Source organism: Capsicum annuum, chromosome 5, assembly GCF_002878395.1.
Source record: "Capsicum annuum cultivar UCD-10X-F1 chromosome 5, UCD10Xv1.1, whole genome shotgun sequence".
Classification (NCBI taxonomy): domain Eukaryota; kingdom Viridiplantae; phylum Streptophyta; class Magnoliopsida; order Solanales; family Solanaceae; genus Capsicum; species Capsicum annuum.
Genome location: NC_061115.1, coordinates 18705171 through 18714389, shown reverse-complemented (window position 1 = coordinate 18714389; position 9219 = coordinate 18705171). Strand labels below are relative to the sequence as shown.

The following is a 9219-nucleotide window of genomic DNA, read 5'->3' as shown; positions in this document are numbered from 1 at the left end:
TTCATCCCTAGTTCCACCTAAATCAATTTAGGTACTATTAATCTTAACATTAAGTTAATGAGAACTCATTCTAACTTAGAGAAATCGATCAACGACTCGGGTCAAGATGAACACAATACCAACACCATGCTGATCATGGGCATATTTATATGCTCAAAGCACCAATATGCACCCAGATTTAGACTTAATTCAAGAATTTTTGTATTAATTCTTAAGTATAATATAGATTTTATTCCGTTTCGTGTCTAATGGATATGATTAGTACTTTCAGGTTAAAAATCATTAAGAATTGTGCGCATTTGGATACAATGAGGATATGGAAGGATTGAAGGAATGCAAGGGGGTGAAATAAAGTTAAAAAATGGAAGCTGGAAAATAGAAATCCTCTTTGAAGACACTCCACGTCGCGCTGACCAACAAAATAGCAATGGTCAAATTCCAGTGAAGGTCCGCGAAACCACCACGTCGTGGAGCATTTCCACTTATCAGATATTTCTACTTGAAAGTTTAGTGCATCGTGGAGGATGAATATTTCACAATTGTCCCAATCCAGTGGCTCATCACGATTGTGGCACGTCACGGTGAGGGTGCATTTTATAATTGTCAAGGAATACTTGAGCTCCGCGATTGCCCAGATTTTAATAAAAAATAGCAATTGAAGGCATGGCGCAACGCGCCGGGTATAAAAATTGGGAATATTTTAAGTGTTTTATCCTAGCTACAAAAGGAAAAATTCAAGATAATTTTAGGGGACTTTTGTCAAGCATAGTAGCGGCGGAAAAGCAAAAATTTCTCTCTTTTAGGGTTCTTAAATATTCTTTTAAATTTCTGTACTTCAAGACTTGTTTAGGGTATGATTTATTACTTATTCTGGATGATGAATTCAAATATGAGTAGCTAAACACCCTATTTCTAGGGTTGAGGCTAAGAACATGATTACTCTTTAATATTATTACTCATAGTTTCTTTTTGGATTATCATCTGGGTTGTTCTTAATTTCTTGAGCTTACTATTTTAATGATTGGCTACCATTAGAATAAATTTATATTCTTATGTGAATCCGGGAGGAGAATCATAGGACAGAACGAAGAAATTAGCGAGCAAGGTTCTTATTCTTTTATGAAATAAGGGATTTGAATTAGCATCTAGGATAGGGATATACCTAGAAGCCTTGCTTGATTCACTTGTAAGAAGGCAACTTCATGAATCTAGAAGAATTGTTGTATCTCTGCGGGAGATGTATCTACAACATTCAATAGATAAAAGATTTGAGGTCGGGAGACCAAGATCATTGCATAAACCTTGCGAATCATCAACCCGATAATCAATTAGACTGTGAAGAGAATAGAGAATTGTATGATTGTTTGAAATACCTCAACCGCAGAATCATCCTCATTATTGATTACAACCGTTGCTTTCTTTGCTCTAGTCGTTACTAATTATTTCTTATTAAGTAATTTATATTTTATTTACAAAATCAAAATTATCTTGATACCTTCAAGCACATAAAACCCAACTATCTTAAACTAAAGATTGAATAAATTTCTAGTTTATTTATCCTTGTGGGATCTATATCTGACTATCTAAGTCATTATATTAGTTGCACGATCGCGTACACTTGCGTGTGTGTAAAGACGCAATAAGTTTTTGGCGTTGTTGCCGGGGATCAAATAGAATTAGTAATTTGCTTAATTTTTGGTTTAAGATAATAAGTTTAAGTGTTAACAGTTTGATCTTAGCGGCTGAATTTTTGCAGGTTTAGCTGAACATTGGACTGGCTAGGGATAAAGAGTTAGTAGAGCCCTTTGCAGAACCAAAAGTAATTTTTCATCAGAGGCAAAGAGATCAATACTACATTCAACAAGGACTGATGGCTTAAATATGAGATCAAATTATTGCTGATCCAAATGTGGAAAATGTTCCAACTCCTGCTATTCCAGTTGTTCCTGTTCAACCAGCCATAAAACCTGTTCGTGAGGTGGCAATCCCACTTACGAACCATATGACTAACAGCATTCGAAAGCCTGAACACGGAGGTAGGTGGGAATTAAAACAAAATATAGTGCAATTGGTGAAATCTGCGAGGGAATTTCACGGAATTTCACACGAGAATCTTCAGCATCACTTACAGATATTCCTGGAAATAAGAGATACATATATTCCTGAAGATGTGAATGATGATTATATCAGATTGACACTCTTCCACTTTTCTCTAATGGGGGAAACAAAGAGATGGTTACATGCTGAACCACATCACTCTATCACTTCATGGGAAGATTGTGCTCGGAGGTTCCTCATTCAATTTTTTCCATCCCAGAAGACTGCACGATTGAGGAGTGAGATATGAGTTTCAGATAGAAAGATGGAGAAAATCTCTACCAAGCTTGGGAGAGATTCAAGGGCATGCTCAGAAATTATCCTCATCACTATCAATTGAATGAGGTTTTGGTGCATACATTTATAGAAGGTCTTGAGTCTAATATAAAGATTCTCTTAGATTCAGCAGCAGGGGATCAAGCTTTGGAGAAAACATATAAAGAACTATATACCTTGCTGAATAGAATTGTATAAGGGAATCCTGATTGGCATGCAGACTCAAGAAATGCTCCCAAGAAGGTTGTAGGGGTTTTGGAGGTTGCTCAGTTTACTGCATTACAAGCACAGATTGCAGTAATGCAGAACCATATGACTACTAAGCTCAACAACTTAAAGTTTGGTGCAACACAACCAGCAGCCAGAACAAATATTGTTCAATAGGTATGTTCATTTTGTTAATCTAGATTCAGTCAACTATATGGGGAATGCAAATTGTCAGCGTTAAAAGAATTTTGGCAGTATGTATAATCCGAATTAGAGAAACCACCATAATTTCTCATGGGGTGGAAATTAGGCACAGAATACAAATCAGTATAAGAGACCTTGCAACCAAATCCACAATCAGTTCAGAATAATCAGGCACAGTTTGCATTTGAGTTGAAAAGTCAACAAATGCTTACAAGAAATCTGGAGTTGCAGTTGGGTCAAATTGTAGGATTGTAGAATACAAGGCCACAAAGAGCATTGCCTAGCGACACTGAGGCTAATCCTAAATAGGTGAATATGGTTACAACAAAGAGTGGGTTGCAAATTAAGGAGATGGTTCAGGAATAGGATAATCCCGTAGTCACTGATGATAGTTTGTAAGAGAATGCAGAAGTGAAAGTCAAGGAAAAAAAGGCATGTGAAGATATTCATGTGGAGAAGAAGATTATCCCCTTACCCTTTCCTCAAAAGGCAAGAAAGGATCAAGAGAAAGCCAGTTTTAAGAAGTTTTTAGATCTTCTGAAATAAGTCCAAGTAAACCTTCCTCTTGTTGACATTCTGTAGAGTGTGCTGAAATATGCTAAATACTTGAAGGATATTATTGCTAATAAGAACTGGTTGACTGAGTATGCTACAGTTTCACTTACTCAAGAGTGCACGTCTAAAATTTAAAATAAATTGCTCACGAAGTTGAAGGATCCGGGTAGTTACAACTTGCAGATTACCCTTGGTCAAACTATTTGTGCATGTGGATTGTGTGACTTCGGAGGTAGAATAAATCTCATGTCCACGTCAAGGTAATGGAAGATAGATCTTGGGAGTCCCAAACTGACGATTATTGTGTTAAAGTTGGCAGATAGGTCACTTGCTAGACCAAATGGTATTATTGAAGATGTGTTGGTGCAAGTGGCATCTTTAATCTTTCTGCGGATTTTGTGATTCTTGACTTTGAGGCTAATTTAGTTGTTCTATTTATTTTGGAATGACCCTTTTTAGCAACAGGACAGTCACTTATTGATGTGGCAGCTGGCAAAATGACAATGTGAGCGTATGATAAAGTAGAGGTTTTTGATGTGTACAGAGCATTGAAATTGCCAACCATATATAAGGAGTTATCTTCGATATCAGTTATTGATCTTTCTTTAGATTGGCAGTTTCTTTTGTTTAATGATCCATTAAAGTGAGCTTTGATGGATTATGATTTTTATGGAGATGTGAAAATATTAAAATTGGTCCAAGTTATGAATTTGGCCATAATTGAGACAAATAAAGTGTTGATCGAGCCTTTGAATAGACCAATTGGTCCACCACCCAGGTCTTTAGTCGAAGAAGCTCATAACTTGGAAATTAAGGTTCTGCCTCCTCATTTACAATATGTTTTTTTTGGTAATCAAGATACCTTTCCTGTAATTTTGTCTACAGGATTATCAAATGTACAGACAAAGAAAGTTGTAGCGATTCTCAAAAGAAGAAGGAAGGCGATTGGTTGGCACATGTCTGACAGTTTAGGAATCAATCTAGCATTTTGCATGCATAATATTTACATGAAAGAGGTGTACAGACCTAGAGTGCAGCAACAATGAAGGTTAAATCCTGTGATGAAGGAGGTGTTCAGAAAAGAAGTGATCAAGTGATTAGATAGTGGTAATGTTTACCCAATTTTTAATAGCAAATGAGTGAGTTCGGTGCACTGTATACCAAAGAAAAGAGGAATGACAGTAGTGACCAATGATGATAATGAGTTAGTTCCCACACGTATAGTGCCGGGTGGAGAATATGTATAGATTATCGAATGTTGAATGAAGTAACTCGTAAAGATCACTATCCAATTCCCTTCATTGACCAAATGCTGAATAGATTGGCGGGGCAAGAGTATTATTGTTTTCTGGATGGATACTCTGGCTACAATCAAATAAGCATAGTACCGGAAAACCAAGAGAAAACCACGTTCACTTGTCCATACGGTACATATGCGTTCAGACACATGTCCTTTGGCTTATGCAATGCACTGCTATATTTCAAAGATGTATGATGGCAATATTTTTAGATATGGTGGAAGAATTTGTGGAGGTATTTATCGAATGATTTCTCTGTGTATGGTAATTCATTTGAAAAGTGTTTGCAAAATCTCGACAAAGTTTTAGCTCGATACGAAGAAACAAACTTGGTGTTGAATTGGGAAAAGTGCCATTTTATGGTTAAAGAAAGAATTTTTTTAGTCCATAAAGTGTCATGCAAAGGGATAGAAGTGGACAAAGCAAAGGTTGAAGTGATTGGAAAGTTGCCTCATCCAGTTACAGTCAAAGATATACGGAGTTTTTTGGGACATGTTGTGTTCTATAGATGATTCATTTAAGATTTCTCAAAGATTGCAAGTCCCATGTGCAAATTGTTAGAGAAAGAAGCCAAGTTCGTGTTCGGGGTTGATTGCCATGAAGCTTTTAAAAATTTTAAGAAGAAATTGATGGAAGCACCTATTTTGATTGCACCAGATTGGGAGTTACCTTTTGAGCTAATGTGTGATGCTAGTGACATTGTGGTGGGAGAAGTGTTAGGTCAAATAAAAAAGAAGATATTTGATCGATCTACTATGCTAGCAAGGTGCTGAATGATGCTCAAGTTAACTACACAGTTACAGAGAAAGAGATGTTGGCCATGGTGTATGCATTCGACAAGTTTTGATCTTACTTAGTTGGTACCAAGGTCATTGTTCATACAGACCATGCTTCCATTAAGTATCTTGTGAACAAAAAAGATGTGAAGCCACGACTAATTAGGTGCATTCTGTTACTTCAAGAATTTGATCTTGAGGTGTGTGATAGAAAGGGAGATGAAAATTAAGTTGCTGATCACTTGTCACGGCTAGAAAATTGAGACCATATTGTGGATGATTTTCTGAGTATCAAGGAAGAGTTTCTTGATGAGAAGTTGTTGTCATTAGATACAGTTGAGTTCCCATGGTATGCTGACATTGTGAACTTGATATCTTGTGAGGTGTACCCTCCTGAAACCACCACACAACAAAGGAAGAAATTAATCTATGATTCTCGTTCTTATATTTGGGATGAACCGTACCTTTTCAAGTAGGGTACAGATGGAGTGATTCGTAGGTGTATCCCAGAGGCTGAATTTTCAAAGATGTTACAAGATTGCCGCTCATCTCCATATGGTGGACATAATAGGGGTGAGAGGACTGCAAGAAAAGTGTTATAATCAGGTTTTTTTTGGCCGACTCTATTTAGAGATGCAGTGGCTTTTGTAAAGACTTGTGATCAATGTCAAAGGTTGGGTACTATATCTAGGCATCATGAGATACCCCTCAACGATATTTTAGAAGTAGAAGTCTTTGATGTTTGAGGGATCGATTTCATGGGCCCATTCCCACCTTTTAAAGGTAATCTGTACATTATTGTAGCCGTTGATTATGTCTCTAAATGGGTGAAAGCTATGGCGAGTTTGACTAATGATGCAAGAGTGGTGATGAAGTTTGTGAAAAAGAACATATTTTCTAGATTTGGTACGCCAAGAGAAATTATTAGTGATGGAGGTACGCACTTTATCAACACCTGGTTCAAGAATATTCTTGCTAAGTATGGTGTTAGGCACAAGTTTGCCACTCCATACCATCCTCAAACGAGTGAACAAGTAGAGGTATCCAATCGGGAGATTACTCAAATACTTTAGAAGATCGTGAATGGGCAGAGAAAAGATTGGGCGGAAAAGCTAGACGATGCACTGTGGGCATATCGAACAGCGTTCAAGATGCCTGTTAGGACATCTCCATATCTCTTGGTCTATGGTAAGGCATGTCATATTCCTGTAGAGTTGGAACACCAAGCATATTGGGTGGTGAAGAAGCTGAACTTTGAGATGACTGCCGCAGGGGAAAGAAGGTTATTGCAACTTAATGAGCTTGATGAGTTTAGACTCCATGCCTATGAAAATTCCAACATTTACAAGGAGAATACCAATAAATTAGGAAATTTAAACCCGAACAACTTGTGTTGTTGGTTAATTCATGGCTTAAGTTGTTTTTGGGTAAATTTTGATCGAAATGGTCCGAACCTTTTGAGGCGGTGCGTATGACCCCCTATGGATATATGGAGTTATGGAATAAAGAGAAGAAGGAGAAGTTCCTTATAAATGGACAGCGTGAAAAGCATTATTGGAAGGATCATCCGAATAACCACAAGGAATCTATCGCTTTTGTTGATGAGTGATAATGAACTGAGTCATGCAACGATGTAAAATAACGTGCTATGTGGGAAGAAACCCACATATATATTGTAGGTAGTTTAAATTTTAGCTTTTAAAATCAAAACAAAAAGGAAAAATATAAAAAGATGAGTCGTGCCATGACCAAATGTAAGGTGCTGAGTGGGAGGCAACCCACTTTTACTTACAATATTTGCTATTTTTATTTGAGATTGCAGGGAATTTTAAAGTGAAAATGAGGAGATTACCACAATTGAGGAAAGCAATCAGGTTTGAAAAATAATATGTGAATAGTGGAACCACAACCAAGCAAAGCAAAGGCAAAGACAGAACCTTTGGCCCCTGCTAAGAAGAGGAGCAGACCATCTGAGGGTCAACTGACTAGGGTGCCTAGGGTCCCACCACTTCAGCGGGGGAAAGTTCAAAAATTTGGATTCAAAGTTGTACGCAAGGATGGGAAGTAGTGGTATACCAAACATGCAGATTCCAAGTATATCTTGGAGGTATATATTGATCGCGCTTGCCTCATGAGATAATGTTCATCCATGGTATAGAGAATCGAGGAAGTCAATATGAATTTCATCTTCTATCGGCCGACTGAGTGCAATTTGTACTTAGTTAGAGAGTTTTATGTCAATTGGGACCCTAGTCATCCTGAACATTTATTGAAGGTTTGCGGGAAGGTGGTTCGATTCACTGCTGCTGATATTAATGATTTGTTGGGTATACCAGAAACAAACCCAAATTTCTTGAGGCAGTTTGTTGTTTTTCCTCCGTATAAGCATATCAGGCATTTGTTATGTGGTCAACGATCCTCATCTAGTTGGACTAGGCATCGTGTGACAAGTTTGCACTCTTTATTCCCTTATACTCAGATGAACAAGGAAGCAAGGATATGGGGTCGTATTGTTTATTCATCCTTGATTCAAGGCAAGCATATGACGGAGGTTACTCGGGATAGGGTATGTTTAATCTATACCCTAATGTGTTCTAATGTGGAGATAAATGTGGGTAATTTGTTTTTTTTTATGATAAAGATGGCGCGTACCCAGGTGAGATGCAGTTTTGGGTTTGGAGGTTTTGTTACTAGATTTTTGCGAAGGGGCCAGGTGGATGAAGAAGAGCTAGATTATGAGCTCGAGATTATCACTCGCCCTGTGGATGTAACGACTTCAAGAAGCACATCTGGGGCATCTGGCCTAATTTCGACCATGCTGGAGAGACAGACGAGGACTGATAAGGTTCTGGGTAGGCTATATGGTCTTATGATGATGATTTCAAAGACGGGAGGCATACCAACTACACCAAAGTCGCTCCATGTTGTAGAGCTTGACTATCCACTCAGCCACCATTCTAGGACTATGTTGATGATTGGCCTGGATTTTGTTAAGTCAGTTGATGATGATGTACCAACTGATGAAGAGCACAGATACAGGGATTCAGACATGAAGTCGGACGAAGAGGACCAATCTGATAATAATGAAGCTGATGATGATAGTGATGATATAAATGGGACTCCTGAGGATATGACTGCCATAGTCCCATTTGATTGATAAAGAAGTATACTGCCACCCTACCATAGGATTATTTGGAAGCACTGGGACAGTGCTTTATTTAAGTGTAGGGTGGTGGGTTTGTATTCTGCTCTAATTTTCGTTCTTTTATTATGGTTAAACAATTTTATTTTCTATTTAGTTGATTTTGCATGTACTAGCTATTCGAAACACTGGTCTGTAATAGTTAGTAACCTTGTGGACTATGTTGAGGATTGGCCCAGATTTTGTTGAGTCAGTTGATGATGATGTACCAACTGATGAAGAGCACAGATACAGGGATTCAGACATGAAGTCAGATGAAGAGGACCAATCTGATGATGAGGGAGCTGATGATGATAGTGATGATATGGATGGGACTCCTGAGGATATGACTGCCACAGTCCTATTTGACTAATCAGGGAGTATACTACCACCCTACCATAGGCTTATTTGGAAGACTGGGACAGTACTTTATTTAAGTGTGAGGTGGTGGGTTTGTATTCTGCTCCAATTTTCTTTCTTTTATTATGGTTGAACAATTTTATTTTTTGTTTAGTTGATTTTGCATGTACTAGCTATTAGGAACACTAGTCTGTAATAGTTAGTAACTTTGTGGATTTCAATTTGCCCTCTTTGGCATTTATCGCATTTTACTTTAGTTTAAAGT

The 9219-nt window shown here is 37.8% G+C and overlaps 1 non-coding gene across 1 annotated transcript; it reads right to left on the bottom strand.

Annotated features, from left to right (window-relative positions):
- Nucleotides 1–2326: 2326 nt before the first annotated feature.
- Nucleotides 2327–2432, bottom strand: LOC124899028. Its single transcript, XR_007056167.1, has one exon. It is a non-coding gene; the product is annotated as a small nucleolar RNA R71 (small nucleolar RNA).
- Nucleotides 2433–9219: the final 6787 nt, after the last annotated feature.